This window comes from Grampus griseus, assembly GCF_964374135.1.
Source record: "Grampus griseus genome assembly, chromosome: 13".
Lineage (NCBI taxonomy): Eukaryota > Metazoa > Chordata > Mammalia > Artiodactyla > Delphinidae > Grampus > Grampus griseus.
Window position 1 is genome coordinate 20223726 of NC_139007.1, and position 16107 is coordinate 20239832.

General features: G+C 41.6%; 1 pseudogene across 1 annotated transcript; it reads right to left on the reverse strand.

Moving 5' to 3' along the window:
* Positions 1-14760: 14760 nt before the first annotated feature.
* LOC309831704 (small ribosomal subunit protein uS5-like) lies at positions 14761-15631 on the reverse strand (annotated as a pseudogene). The gene has a single exon. The product of its transcript is annotated as a small ribosomal subunit protein uS5-like (transcript).
* Positions 15632-16107: the final 476 nt, after the last annotated feature.

Here is a 16107-nt window from a genome sequence, read left to right on the forward strand (position 1 = left end):
AAGAGCAGGAGGCCAGGACGGAGCAGAGCGGACAGGATGCTGTGGGAAGAGCCGGCGGATGCCTGGGCACAAGGCGCATGCTCTCATAGTGGCTGCCCGCTCACTCGGCTCTCGGCTCTCGCGAGAGTGAGAACCCTTCCGCGTAGGGTTCCTCGATTTTCCTCCAGCGGAATGCCTGAGAAGCCCGCCGGCGCTACCACCACCAGCACACGCTCACATTTGGACAATGGAGTGTTTATACCCGCCTTTCTGAAAGTTCTGGACCCCGGGTCAGGGTCTGGCTGCTTCCCAAAGAGGAATGGACTCGGTGTAGATTTGGGCTTTTAGGCGTAGAGAGAGGCTTCGGAAAGCCTCCCGTTTCATGGATGGGATGCTCGGATGGAGACCTTGGGAAGGTCTTTGGTGCCGCGACACAAAGAAGCGAGAGAGCTCCTTATGGCTGTGCTTTTATGGATCCACAGTTAGAGCAGAGCTGTGCCAGGGGACCAGATGACTCAGGGAGGAAGGCTGTCTCCCTCACTCCATTGCTGCCAGTGAGGGGCTGAGAGGACCAGGAACAGGTGTGAATGGGGCCTACCACGGGGACTATGGCTTCTCCGGGCTTTTGGACTTGGCTACATCCTGACCTTAATCTCTTGATCTCATGGCAGTGACTCGAGTTTTTCTTTCATAGAAAACAGCCGGAGGCTCTGCCTGCTCTTCTCCGTCACCTCTCACCACTCTTTCTGCTTCTGCCTCTCACGCCACCCCAGATACCCAAGTTCTTACTCTCAAGGGGAGAATAACATCAGGGAGACCCTCGTCTTCCCCCAAAATGGCCCCTCTTTCCTGGCATATTTAGTGCTGTTTCCTCTCCTGTCTTGGCGCTAATAGCTCTCTGAAGGTGGGTATCCCTCCCCACCGCCCCGCCCATCCCCCCGCCTGCTTAGAGAGCCCCCAGCCAGCAGCGGGCCCCTCTGCCCGCACTCCCCAGCCTGGCCCCTCGCTACCACACAGAGCCACCAGTGCCACTGCCCTGCCTGGCAGCGCAGGCTGCAGCAGGAACGCCTCTCAGTGGCCAAACAGCTGCTTTTCTTTACGGTATCACCTGTGGCAGCAGCTGGGAGCCAGGAGAAGGTCTTCCTCTCCTTTCGTGGGATAGAGAGAGTTTAAACTCGCCCTGATCTCTAGGGCGATCTCTTCCCTTGTTCCCCTTCCAGGGAAGAAAATGACCAAATCCTTGTCCAGGCAGAAGCACGTAATGCCTTCCCTTGGACAACCTTGAGCTCTGCTTTAGGGAGTGTCCCAAAGGTTCTGCCTTCGTGAGGTTGCTCACGAGGAGGCCTGTCCGTCCTTCTGACCGCTGTCTGCTCACGTCCCACCCTCTGCCCTCTCTCGGGCCGCCCCTGCTGGCAGATCTCCCGGGAGCTGTTCCTGCTTCTCCCCCGCTCCGCCCCCCGCCTCGCCTCCTCCACACCCACCCCCGTTCCCGCCTGTGCAGGGGGGCCCTGTACACACGGCCTCCTTCCCCCGGCCCAGCCCTGCACTGTGCGTTGCTCTTGACCAGCCAGCAGTGGACGTGGCCTTGCAGCTTTACACAGGAATAAGCCCACCTTTGCCCCTACCCTGCTGGCTCCCAGGGGATTTTACCCAAGGGTAAGAATTTTAATGACTGGGAGGGGATGGGAGGGCTCATTCCAAGAATCATGGGGCGACAGAAGCATATTTAGGAAAAGATTTTCCTCTGATCCCTGCTGTCTCTCAAAGGACACAGGATGATAAATATTTACTGTATTAGATCATGGATTTCTTTTCTTTTTTTCCATTAAAAACCAAAACAAGTTTATTAAAGTAAACTTTTTTTTTTTTTTTTAGAGATCATGGATTTCTGATGCCTCCCACTAAAGGTGTCCGAAAGGGAACCCAGCGTAAATCCCACATAAGGTGAGTTCAGTGTATGTTCTCTCTTTCTGCTCCCTGGGTACCTGGCAGCGAGCCCGCTGGTAGATGGGTGCTTTGTGCTGGGCCCTGCTGGTCCAGCTGCCTCCAAGGGCTGCTGTCGGGGGAGGGGCTGCCTGAGACCTGCAGGTCACCCTGTTGTTGGTTTTGAGCCCATTCAGTTCTCAACTATCAATCTTTCTCCATTTCCCCAATGTCTTGGTTTTGAGAAACATAGCAGGCCTTTTGTACCAGGATTTTTTGTTTGTTTCTTTGGGGAATGTTAAAATATTAATTTTGAGATTTTTTTTTTAGCTGTATCTACCGTATTTCAGGTTATTTTCGTTGATGTCAGATGTGTGTATGACATGTTTATGGTTCTTTTTTTAACCCTTCCTGGTTTGTTTTTTTTAGAGGAAACTTTGAATATAAACTCCTTCTTGATATATATATATTTTTCTTTAGCAACTTGTTATCACTGGAAGAAAAGGGGGAAAATGACCTCTTTTTGCATTGGTTGTATTTGTTTTTTGTTTGTTTTCATCTATTTATTTATTTATTTTTGGCTGCATTGGGTCTTCGTTGCTGCTCGTGGGCTTTCTCTAGTTGCAGTGAGCAGGGGCTACTCTTCGATGCAGTGCGCAGCCGTCTCATTGCGGTGGCTTCTATTGTTGCGGAGCACGGGCTGTATAGCACAGGCTCAGCAGTTGTGGCACATGGGCTTAGTTGCTCTGTGGCATGTGGGATCTTCCCGGACCAGGCCTTGAACCCGTGTCCTCTGCATTGGTAGGCAGATTCTTAACCACTGCGCCACTAGAGAAATCCTGTATTTGGTTTTTGGGGTTTTTTGTTTTCCTGGGGGGTTTTTTGTTTTGTTTTTTCTTTGTTTGTTTGTTTGTTTTGGCTGCCCCGTGTGGCTTGTGGGATTTTAGTTAGTTCCCTGACCAGGGATTGAACCCGAGCTCTCAGCAGTGAGAGCATGGAGTCCTAACCACTGGATTGCCAGGAATTCCCTCGTTGGTTGTACTTGTATGTCACAAATAAAAGATACTTTGTTCAGCTGAAAAAAAAAATTTAATATTCTCAGTGGAATCTGGAGTGAAATACTGGACCTCTCCTCTGAAGGATATATTTCCACTAGGGTTTCAGAAACTATTCATGTAATGCCAAAATGAATTGAAGTAAGAAACACTGCCTTTAAAAAGCAGGTGTCTCATAGGCAGGTCAGTTAGATGTAAGTAGTTTCTGACTACAAGCCAGTCATTTGTTTATTTTGAAAACTAGAAGCTTGGTGGAGTAAATACAGAATTGACATTCTCAAGTTGAACAGACTCAAATCTTTATATTAAAACAGTAATTATCTTGCTTGTGTGCTGGATGATGAAAGGTCATTGAGGAAAAAATAGAGGGAATATTGAAGGGCATGTGCTTAATAAAAATGCTCACCACATCATCTAATGATTAGATATTATTTAATATTTAATGATTAAATATTATTTAATAATTTAATATTATTTAAATAATTATTGAATTATTTATTGAATTTTTTTCTTCAGATGAGGACTATTAGGATCTACTCTCTTAGCAACCTTCAAATATGCTACACAAAATTTTTTTTTTTACTATTTTTTTAATAGATCTTTATTGGAGTATAATTGCTTCACAATACTATACTTGTTTCTGTTGCACAACAAGGCAAATCAGCCATATGCATACACATGTCCCCATATCCCCTCCCTCTTGAGCCTCCCTCCCACCCTCCCTATCCCACCCCTCTAGGTCATCGCAAAGCACCCAGCTGATCTCCCTGTGCTATGCGGCTGCTTCCCACCAGCCAACTATTTTACATTCATTAGTGTATATATGTCAGTGCTACTCTCATTTGCCCCAGCTTCGCCCTCCCACCCCATGTCATCAAGTCCATTCTCTATGTCTACCTCTTGATTCCTGCCCTGCAAATAGACTCATCAGTACCTTTTTTTTTTTTTTTTAGATTCCATATATATGTGTTAGCATACAGTATTTGTTTTTCTCTTTCGAACTTACTTCACTCTGTATGACAGACTCTAGGTCCATCCACCTCACTACAAATAACTCAATTTCGTTTCTTTTTATGGCTGAGTAATATTCCATTGTATATATGTGACACATCTTCTTTATCCATTCATCCAATGATGGACACTTAGGTTGTTTCCATGTCCTGGCTATTGTAAATAGAGCTGCAATGAACATTTTGGTACATGACTCTTTTTGAATTATGGTTTTCTCAGGGTATATGCCCAGTAGTGGGATTGCTGGGTTGTATGGTAGTTCTATTTGTAGTTTTTTAAGGAACCTCCATACTGTTTTCCATAATGGTTGTATCAATTTACATTCCCACCAACAATGCAAGATGGTTCCCTTTTCTCCACACCCTCTCCAGCATTTCTTGTTTCTAGATTTTTTGATAATGGCCATTCTGACCGGCGTGAGGTGATATCTCATTGTAGTTCTGATTTGCATTTCTCTAATAATTAGTGATGTTGAGCAGCTTTTCATGTGCCTCTTGGCCATCTGTATGTCTTCCTTGGTGAAATGTCTGTGTAGGTTTTCCACCCATTTTTTAACTGGATTATTTGTATTTTTGATATTGAGCTCCATGAGCAGTTTGTATATTTTGGAGATTAATCCTTTGACTATTGTTTCATTTGCAAATACTTTCTCCCATTCTGAGGGTTGTCTTTTGGTCTTGTTTATGGTTTCCTTTGCTGTGCAAAAGCTTTTAAGTTTAATTAAGTCCCATTTGTTTATTTTTGTTTTTATTTCTGTTGCTCTAGAAGGTGGGTCAAAAAAGATCTTCCTGAGATTTATGTCAAAGAGTGTTTTCCTATGTTTTCCTCTAAAAGTTTTATAGTGTTTGGTATTACATTTAAGTCTTTAATCCATTTGGAGTTTATTTTTGTGTATGGTGTTAAGTAGTGTTCTTTTTTTTTTTTTCTCTCTCATGTTTACTTGGCATAAATTATTTAATGTAATTCTGGGTGCAATTTACACCATGTTAACACTTATTTTTTTAATTAATTAATTAATTTATTTATTTTAACATCATTATTAGAGTATAATTGCTCCACAATGGTGTTCCAGCCTCTGCTCTGTAACAAAGTGAATTACCCACACACAGACACATGTCCCCACATCTCCTCCCTCCGGCATCTCCCTCTCTTCCACCCTCCCTATGCCACCCCTCTAGGTGGTCACAAAGCACCAAGCTGATCTCCCTGTGCTATGCGGCTGCTTCCCACTAGCTAACTATTTTACGTTTGGTAGTGTATATATGTCCATGCCACTCTCTCACTTTGTTCCAGCTTACCCTTTCCCCTCTCCGTATCCTCAAGCCCATTCTCTAGTAGGTCTGCATCTTTATTCCTGCCTAGCCCCTAGGTTCTTCTGACCATTTTCTTTTTTTGTTTTTGATTCCATATATATGTGTTAGCATATGATATTTGTTGTGCTCTTTCTGACTTACTTCACTCTGTATGACAGATTCTAGGTCCATCCACCTCACTACAAATAGCTCAGTTTCGTTCCTTTTTATGGCTGAGTAATATTCCATTGTATATATGTGCCACATCTTCTTTATCCATTCATCTGTTGATGGACACTTAGGTTGCTTCCATGTCCTGGCTATTGTAAATAGAGCTGCAATGAACATTTTGGTACATGACTCTTTTTGAATTATGGTTTTCTCAGGGTATATACCGAGTAGTGGGAATGCTGGGTCATATGGTACTTCTATTTTTAGTTTTTTAAGGAACCTCCATACTGTTTTCCATAGTGGCTGTATCAATTTACATTCCCACCAACAGTGCAAGAGGGTTCCCTTTTCTACACACCCTCTCCAGCATTTATTGTTTGTAGATTTTTTGATGATGTCCATTCTGACCAGTGTGAGATGATATCTCATTGTAGTATTGATTTGCATTTCTCTAATGATTAATGATGTTGAGCATTTCATGTATTTGTTGGCAATCTGTATATCTTCTTTGGAGAAATGTCTATTTAGGTCTACTGCCCATTTTTGGATTGGGTTGTTTGTTTTTTTGATATTGAGCTGCATGAGCTGCTTGTATGTTTTGGAGATTAATCCTTTGTCAGTTGCTTCATTTGCAAATATTTTCTCCTATTTTGAGGGCTGTCTTTTCATCTTGTTTATGGTTTCCTTTGCTGTGCAAAAGCATTTAAGTTTCATTAGGTCCCATTTGTTTATTTTTGTTTTTATTTCCATTTCTCTAGGAGGTGGGTCAAAAAGGATCTTGCTATGATTTATGTCATACAGTGTTCTGCCTATGTTTTCCTCTAAGAGTTTGATGGTGTCTGGCCTTACATTTAGGTCTTTAATCCATTTTGAGTTTATTTTTGTGTATGGTGTTAGGGAGTGTTCTAATTTCATTCTTTTACATGTACCTGTCCAGTTTTCCCAGCACCACTTATTGAAGAGGGTGTCTTTTCTCCGTTGTATATTCTTGCCTCCTTTATCAAAGACAAGGTGACACTATGTGCATGGGTTTATCTCTGGGCTTTCTATCCTGTTCCATTGATCTCTATTTCTGTTTTCGTGCCAGTACCATACTGTCTTGATTACGGTAGCTTTGTAGTATAGTCTGAAGTCAGGGAGCCTTATTCCTCCAGCTCCGTTTTTCTTTTTCAAGATTGCTTTGGCTATTCGGGGTCTTTTGTGTTTCCAACTAGAACTTTTTTGTTCTAGTTCTGTGAAAAATGCTAGTGGTAGTTTCATAGGGATTGCATTGAATATGTAGATTGCTTTGAGTAGTATAGACATTTTCACAATATTGATTCTTCCAAACCGAGAACATGGTATATATCTCCATCTGTTTGTATCATCTTTAATTTCTTTCATCAGTGTCTTATAATTTTCTGCATACACGTCTTTTGTCTCCTTCGGTAGGTTTATTCCTAGATATTTTATTCTTTTTCTTGCAGTAGTAATTGGGAGTGTGTTCTTAATTTCACTTTCATATTTTTCATCATTAGTGTATAGGAATGCAATAGATTTCTGTGCATTAATTTTGTATCCTGCTACTTTACCAGATTCATTGATTAGCTCTTGTAGTTTTCTGGTACCATCTTTAGGATTCTCTATGTATAGTATCATGTCATCTGCAAACAGTGACAGCTTTGCTTCTTCTTTTCCAATTTGGATTCCTTTTATTTCTTTTTCTTCTCTGAATACTGTGGCTAAAACTTCCAAAACTAGGTTGAATAATAGTGGTGAGAGTGCACAACCTTGTCTTGTTCCTGATCTTAGTGGAAATGGTTTCAGTTTTTCACCATTGAGGACGATTTTGGCTGTGGATTTGTCATATATGGCCTTTACTATGTTGAGGAAAGTTCCCTATATGCCTACTTTCTGGAGAGTTTTTATCACAAATGGGTGTTGAATTTGGTCGAAAGCTTTCTCTGCATCTATTGTGATAATCGTATGGTTTTTCTCCTTCAATTTGTTAATATGGTGTATCATGTTGATTGATTTGCATACATTGAAGAATCCTTGCATTCCTGGAATAAACCCCACTTGATCATAATGTATGATTCTTTTAATGTGCTGTTGGATTCTGTTTGCTAGTATTTTGTTGAGGATTTTTGCATCTATGTTCATCAGTGATATTAGCCTGTAGTTTTCTTTCTTTGTGACATCTTTGTCTGGTTTTGGTATCAGGGTGATGGTGGCCTCGTAGAATGAGTTTGGGAGTGTTCCTCCCTCTGCTACATTTTGGAAGAGTTTGAGAAGGATAGGTGTTAGCTCTTCTCTAAATGTTTGATAGAATTCGCCTGTGACGCCATCTGGTCCTGGGCTTTTGTTTGTTGGAAGATTTTTAATCAGAGTTTCGATTTCAGTGCTTGTGATTGGTCTGTTCATATTTTCTATTTCTTCCTGGTTCAGTCTCGGAAGGTTGTGAATTTCTAAGAATTTGTCCATTTCTTCCAAGTTTACCATTTTATTGGCATAGAGTTGCTTGTAGTAATCTCTCATGATCCTTTGTATTTCTGCAGTGTCAGTTGTTACTTCTCCTTTTTCATTTCTAATTCTATTGATTTGAGTCTTCTCCTTTTTTTTCTTGATAAGTCTGGCTAATGGTTTATCAATTTTGTTTGTCTTCTCAAAGAACCAGCTTTTAGTTTTATTGATCTTTGCTACTGTTTCTTTGTTTCTATTTATTTCTGCTCTGATCTTTATGATTTCTTTCCTTCTACTGACTTTGGGTTTTCTTTTTTCTTCTTTCTCGAGTTGTTTTAAGTGTAGACTTAGATTGTTTATTTGAGATTTTTCTTGTTTGTTGAGGTGAGATTGAATTGCTATAAACTTCCCTCTTAGAACTGCTTTTGCTGCATCCCATAGGTTTTGGGTTGTTGTGTTTTCATTGTCATTTGTTTCTATGTATTTTTAAATTTCTTTCTTCAGTGATCTCTTGGTTATTTAGTAGCACACTGTTTAGCCTCTGTGTATTTGTGTTTTTTACGGTTTTTTTCCTGTAATTGATTTCCAATCTCATAACCTCATGGTCGGAAAAGATCCTTAATATGGTTTCAATTTTCTTAAGTTTTCCGAGGCTTGATTTGTGACCCAAGATGTGATCTATCCTGGAGAATGTTCCATGTGCACTTGAGAAGAAAGTGTATTCTGCCACTTTTGGGTAGAATGTTCTATAAATATCAATTAAATCTATCTGATCTATTGTGTCATTTAAAGCTTGTGTTTTTTTATTTATTTTCTGTTTGGATGATCTGTCCATTGGTGTAAGTAGGGTGTTAAAGTCCCCTACTATTATTGTGTTAATCTCGATTCCTTCTTTCATGGTTGTTAACATTTGCCTTATGTATTGAGGTGCTCCTATGTTGGGTGCACAAACATTTATAATCGTTATATCTTCTTCTTGGGTTGATCCTTTGATCATTATGTGGTGTCCCTCCTTATCTCTGGTAACAGTCTTTATTTTAAAGTCTATTTTGTCTTATATGAGTATTGCCACTCCAGCTTTCTTTTGATTTCCATTTGCATGGAATATCTTTTTTCCATCCCTTCACTTTCAGTCTGTATGTGTCCCTAGGTCTGAAGTGGGTCTCTTGTAGACAGCATATATATGGGTCTTGTTTTTGTATCCATTCAGCTAGTCTGTGTCTTTTGGTTGGGACATTTAATCCATTTACAGTCAAGGTTATTATCGATATTTATGTTCCTGTTACCATTTTCTTAATTGTTTTGGGTTTGTTTTTGTGGGTCTTTTTCTTCTCTTGTGCTTCCCGCTTAGAGAAGTTTTTTAGCATTTGTAAAGCTGGTTTGGTGTTGCTGAATTCTCTTAGCTTCTGCTTGTCTGAAAAGCTTTTGACTTCTCCATTGAATCTGAATGAGATCCTTGCTGGGTAGAGTAATCTTGGTTGTAGGTTTTTCTCTTTCATCACTTTAAGTATATCCTGCCACTCCCTTTTGGCCTGCAGAGTTTCCACTGAAAAATCACCTGATAACCTTATGGGGATTCCTTTGTATGTTATTTTTTGGTTTTCCCTGGCTGCGTTTAATATTTTTTCTTTGAATTTAATTTTTGTTAGTTTGATTAATATGTGTGTTTATGTGTTTTTCCTAGGTTTTATCCTGTATGGGACTCTGTGTGCTTCCTGGACCTGGGTGACTGTTTCCTTTCCCATGTTGGGGAAGTCGTCCACTATAATCTCTTCAAATATTTTCTCAGACCGTTTCTTTTTCTCTGTTTGTTCTGGGACCCCTGTGATTCAAATGTTGGTGCATTTAGTGTTGTTCCAGAGGTCTCTGAGATTGTCTCCAATTCTCTTCATTCTTTTTTCTTTATTCTTCTCCTTGGCAGTTATTTCTACCATATTGTCTTCCAGCTCACTTATTCGTTCTTCTGTCTCAGTTATTCTGTTATTGATTCCTTCTAGTGTATTTTTCATTTCAGTTATTGTGTTGTTCATCTCTGTTTGTTTGTTCTTTAGTTCTTCTAGATCTTTGATAAACATTTCTTGTATTTTCTCAATCTGTGCTTCCATTCTATTTCCAAGATTCTGGATCATCTTTATTATCATTACTCTGAATTGTTTTTCAGGTAGATTGCCTATTTCCTCTTCATTTATTTGGTCTTGTAGGTTTTTACCTTGCTCCTTCATCTGTGACATATATTTTTGCCGTTTCATTTTTTTTTCTTTTATGAGTGGGATTGTGTTCCTGTTTTACTGGTTGTTTGACTTGAGGCTTCCAGCACTGCAGTCTGTAGGCTATTGGGTAGAGCTGGGTCTTGGTGCTGAGATGAGGACCTCCATGAGACCTCACTCTGATGAATATTCCCTGGGGTCTGAGGTTCTCTGTTAGTCCAGTGGTTCACACTCAGAGCTCCCACCGCAGGACCTTCGGCCTGACCCTGGGCTCACAAACCCAGATCCTGCAAGCTGTGTAGGGTGGCAAAAAAAAAAAAAAAAAAAAAAAAAAAAAAACAAAGTAAAATTAGACTAGGAAACTAGCAGATATGTTAGAAAGAATGTAAAAATAAAAATATAGATGAATCAACAACTTTAAGGTACCTCAGTACCACAATAGTAAAAAAGAGGAGGAGGAAAAAGAAAAAAAAAAAGGTGGGGGGGAGGCTGTGGCTGTGGAGGGCAAGACCTAAGCAAGGGTGAGGTTTGTGCAGTGGGTAGGGCCAATGCTCAGGACCCACAGGGCTGGAAAAAGCCCTGGGGGCTGTGGGAGGTGGGGCTTAGGCTCAAGGAACATAAGGGGCCCAGGCGTGACCCGCACCCCTGTTCTCAGAGGGCAGGGGACCTCACCTGGGAGCCCAGCAGGCTTCCTGGGCTTGAGTGGGCAGGGCAAACACCCTCCTTTCCTCTCCTGCTCCTACAGTCTGTGGTCTGGGAGGGCCCCTCCCGCCTGCCTCTCCTCATCTCCCTGGCCTCCCTCCTATGCCCCCAGGACCAATGTGGCCGGCTGGGAGGGGTGGGCCTTGGTGGGCAGGGGACCAGCCTGGGAGCTCAGCAGGCTCCCTGTGCCTGAGTGGGCGGGGCAATCACCCTCCACTCCTCTCCTGCTCCTCCTGGATGGTCCCTCCTGCCTGCCTCTCCTGATCTCCCCGGCCTCAGGAGCGCCAATCCTGTCTGGCCTCCACTTCTCCTCCCCGCTCAGTCCCCCTACATCCTACTGGTTCACTTTGGGGTTCCTCCCGTCTTCTTGGGCATCAGAGTCCCCCACCAGTGGCAGGCAGGTGCCCTAGTTGTGGGGAGATGCTAACTCTACATCTTCCCACACTGCCATCTTGACTCCGCTGGGTGCTGAGATATATATTTTTAAACGCTGGGATATATATTTTTAAATGCTGGGATATATATTTTTAGATTCTGTTCTGCTCTATTCTGTCCCATGAGTCTATTTGTGTATCTCTAGGTCAATAGCGTTTGATATCTATTAGGTCAAGTCCTCCCTTACTAGTCTCTCTTTTTTTCCCAAAATATGTATTTTTTTGATTTGTAGCATTTATTCTTTCATTAAAATGTTTAAATCATTTTATTCAATTTTCCAATTCTCCCTTACCATAACATTCCTTTGGAATTCTATTTAGGATTGCATCAAATGCATTTATTAATTTTGTGAGAATTGACATTTTCTGATATTGTTTTTCAAGCCAATAAAAAGGTATTCATTTCCATTTTTTCCAGCGTTATTTAACTCCCTGACCCTTGATCTCTGCCAATAAGATGAGACCTTTAAAATACTTTTGCTTCCTCCTTCAGTTCATCCTCAACCCTAGATGACACCTTGGAATATGTTTTAATTTTTCTAAAAAAATAAATATTTTTATTTTTAGACTATTATTAGCACTTACCTTGCCATATTCATTCATACGTTCAACTAAACATTTACTGAGAACCTATGCTATGCACAGTTTGAGGCACTAGGGGTATATCAAGCCAAAAAACCCACAAAACTCTGCTGTCAGAATTTATGTATGGGGAGACAGATACTAGACAAAATAAATGAGTAAGTTATATACTATACAGCATAGTATTTAACACTTTTAATAGGTGATAAATGTTATGGAGAAAACCAGAGCATGAATGTAGGATGGAAGGTCACAGCACTGAGCAGAGAGTGCATTAAAATGTTAAATAGTGTGATCAGGGAAGGTCTGAAGGAGAATGTGGCACTGGAGAAAAAACTTGAAAGATGTGAGAGAGAGAGCCATGTGGATGTCTGAAGAAAGCCAATCCAGGCAGAGGAACAAATAAGAATACACTGAGGAGGGATCATGCCCAACCTATTCAGGAACAACAGAGAGATGAGAGTGATGGAGATGGAGTAGAGGGGTGGGGTGGTCAGAATACTAGGAGATGAGGTCTTAGAGATTACAGGAGTTAGGTCACATAGGACCTTGCTACCTATTACAAAGACTTCAACTTGTTTATGGCTGAGCAGTGTTACTCAACCATAAAGAAGAATGAAGTATTGCCATTTGCAGCAACATGGGTGGACCTAGAGACTACCATATTAAATGAAGTAAGTCAGACAGAAAAAAACAAATACCATATGATATCACTTATACGTAGAATCTAAATATGACGCAAATGAACTTATGTACGAAACAGAAACAAACTCACAGACATAGAGAACATATTTGTGGTTGCCAAGGGAGAGGGGGCTGGGGGAGGAGGAATTGGGAGTTTTGGATTAGCAGATGCAAACTATTATATATAGCATGGCTGAACAATAAGGTCCTACTATATATATAGCACAGGGAAATATACTGTGATACATCATAATGGAAAAAATATAAAAAGAATGTATATATGTGGAATCTAGAAAAATGGTGTAGATGATCTTATTTGCAAAGAAGAAATAGAGACACAGACATAGAGAACAAACGTATGGATACCAAGGGGGAAGGGGTGGGAGAATGAGATGAATTGGGGGATTGGGATTGACATATATACACTACTATGTATAAAATGGATAACTAATGAGAACCTACTGTATAGCACAGGGAACTCTACTCAGTGCTCTGTGGTGACCTAAATGGGAAGGAAATCCAAAAAAGAGGGAATATATGTATACATATGGCTTATTCACTTTGCTGGACAGCAGAAATTGACACAGCAGTGTAAAGAAACTATACTCCAATTAAAAAAAGAATATATATATATAACTGAATCACTTTGCTGTACAGTAGACATGAACACAACATTGTAAATCAACTATACTTCAATAAAATAAATTAAAAAAAACCCATTTGAAAAAAAAGACTTCAACTTTCACTCTCAGAGAAATGGAATAAACCCTTGGACAGTTCTTAAAAAGAGCACCATGTTCTGAGTTCATGTGTCAACAGAATGATCAGTCTCACTGCTTTGTTAAGAGTAAAGTGGAAAAGAACAAGATGAGTTAGGAAACTGTAGGAATAATCTAAGCAAGAAATAATGGTCTTATGGACCAGGGGACTAGTGGTGACAAGTGGTCAAAAAAGGTCATATTTTTAAGATAGTAGAGCCAATAGGACTTGCTGAGGGATTAGATGTGGGGTGTATGAGAAAGAAAGAGGTCAAGGATAACTCTAAGGATTTTTGCCTGAGCAACTGGAAAGATTGAATTCCATTAACTGAGACAGAACATCACCAGAGGAACCAGGTGGGGTGGGGAGGAGAGGTAATGAATAAGGAGTTTGACTTTTGACATGGCTATTAGACTTCCAAGTAGCTGAGACAGAGTTGGATGCACCAGATTGGTATTCAGGAGAGAGAGCCAGACTGGAGATCTACATTTAGGAGGCGTTAGTGTATGATTGGTATTTGAAAGTATGTACCTGGGTAACATTATCACTGAGGAGATAATGAAAAGAAGAAACCCAAGGATTTTACCAAAGTGAAAAGATGAAGATAGGAGGAGCCAGCAAAAGAAAACAGAGAAAAAATGGCTAGTGAGGTAGGAAGAAAACCAGGAGAATGTGGTATCTTGTAAGCCAAATGAAGAAAGTATTTCTAGAATAGGGGATGATCAACTCTGCCAAATGCTGCTGATGAGACAAGATGAAGGTATCAGTATAATTGCCCAGTGAAGTAAGCAACATGTGGAGGTCATTGCTGACCTCAAGAAGAGAAGCTTATGTCATGTGGATGACGTAAAAGAAGGTTTAAAAATTTAAATAGCACAAACTTTTGGATAGCATCTAAAAAAGGAAGTGATAAATTTATGAAAATTGGCATTATATTTACACTTGGATTGTTAACTATAATTTTATTTCTTTATCTCAATTTTTTTCATTGTCAGTTAGCAAGAGATAAAAGGCATCTTCATCTCATATTGAACACTTTGTGGTTCTCAGTAGGTGTTTGTTGAATAAGTAGGTATGCATTTCTCATTCTAACACTAACTAGCAAGGGATACCCTCATTGAGTCAACATACTCACAGAATGACAGGAGTCAAGACCACCAATGGTCTCCTTAAATGAAAAAAGTATTCTTTTACAGTAGTACCTACAAGATCCCAGTTGATGGCTGTACTAAATGGTAAAGTGAAATAACAATAATTCTAGTCCAGAGTCCTAACCCCAACTTAAATAATATTTGAAAGTTCCTAGTTAGGCCGTGAAGGGGAAAAAAACGTCACCTATAACAGATGGCTCTACTATATGCCATTTAATCAAAGAACCAACTGTTCTTTAAAGCTTGGTTTTCAAAATTGATCTATATATTTAAAATATAAGTAGCAGGAGAAATAATAGCCCAGGGAAACAATGCAATCCATTTTTTTTTTAAACTGGCTTCATTCACTTTATTTTTCTCATAGAAAATTAAGTGGTGGTTACAGCTAGAGCCTGGGTCCTCTGCACGGAAACTCTGGTGTGGGTCTTTACAGGATGGTCGATGAATTCCTGATACAGAGACTTGGTGAACACCATCTATTTCCAGAGATCAGGAGTGAGATAACTGTAGGTCTTAGAAATGGCACCAAAAGTGGTCTTGGCGAAGTTGCCCAGGATGGCAGCGCAGCCCCTGGCAGAGGTGTAGCAGTTGTCAATTCCAGCCATCATCAGTAGCTTCTTGGGCACAGGGGCTGAGATGATTCCAGTGCCCCTGGGGGCAGGGATGAGGCACACCAGCATAGAGCCAGTGGCCAATCACCTTGCAAGGGACAGTACGGGGCTTGCCAATCTTGTTCCCCCAGTATACTTGCCAGACGGGGACGATGGAGAGCTTGTCCAGAATGATGGCCCCACTGATAGCAATGGCTACCTCCTTAGAACACTTGACACCCAAACCAACATGTCTTGTAATCCCTGATGGTGACAAATGCCTTGAACCTGGTCCGCTGGCCAGCACATGTCTGCTTTTGCACAGACATGAGCTTCAAAACCTCATCCTTGAAGGACGCCCCCGAGAAAATGTCAATGATCTCAGATTCCTTGATGGGCAGAGAGAAGAGGTAGATCTCCTCCAGGGACTAGATCTTCATGTCCTTGACCAGGCGGCCTAGCTTGGTGACAGGGAGCCACTTCTTGTCCTTGGCCTTGCCTCTGTGAGCTCTGTGGACTCGGCCCTGGCCCCGGCCCCGACCACAACCCTGGCCCTGGCCCCGGACATCGCTGCCGAAGCCTCTGTGGAAGCCATTCCAGGGCCCCCGGGGCCTCTGGGCCCTCCCACAGCACCGGCATCATCCGCCATTTGGTGTTTTTACAGAAAAGGTTTAGGTAAAAAGTGTCTTCATGTGAGAATTGCATATTAGATAGAGATCAAACATGAAAGAAAAAGAGGCAGAAGAAAATATTGTAAGAGATAATATTTATAGTTCCACTTCAGTGGACTTGGTGAATAAAGAAGCAACTGTGGGGGTGGAGTCAAGATGGCAGACTAGGAGGACATGGAGTTCACATCTCCTCACAATGAGGGCACCTACCAGGCACCGGTGGGGGACCACGGACACCTAAGGGGATGGGAGGAACCCCCAGTGACCGGGTAGGACGTGGGGCATGAGGGGAGTGAGGGGGGAGGAGAAGTGGAGGTGGGATAGGACTGGCACCCCTCAGGGACAGCTGGGGGAGGGGAAAGGATCCCACGCCCAAAGGGGGAAATTGGGGGACCATTGGGAGGGCAGAGGATCAAAAAGGAGCGTGGCCAGGTTTCCCCTGCCCACTTGGGCC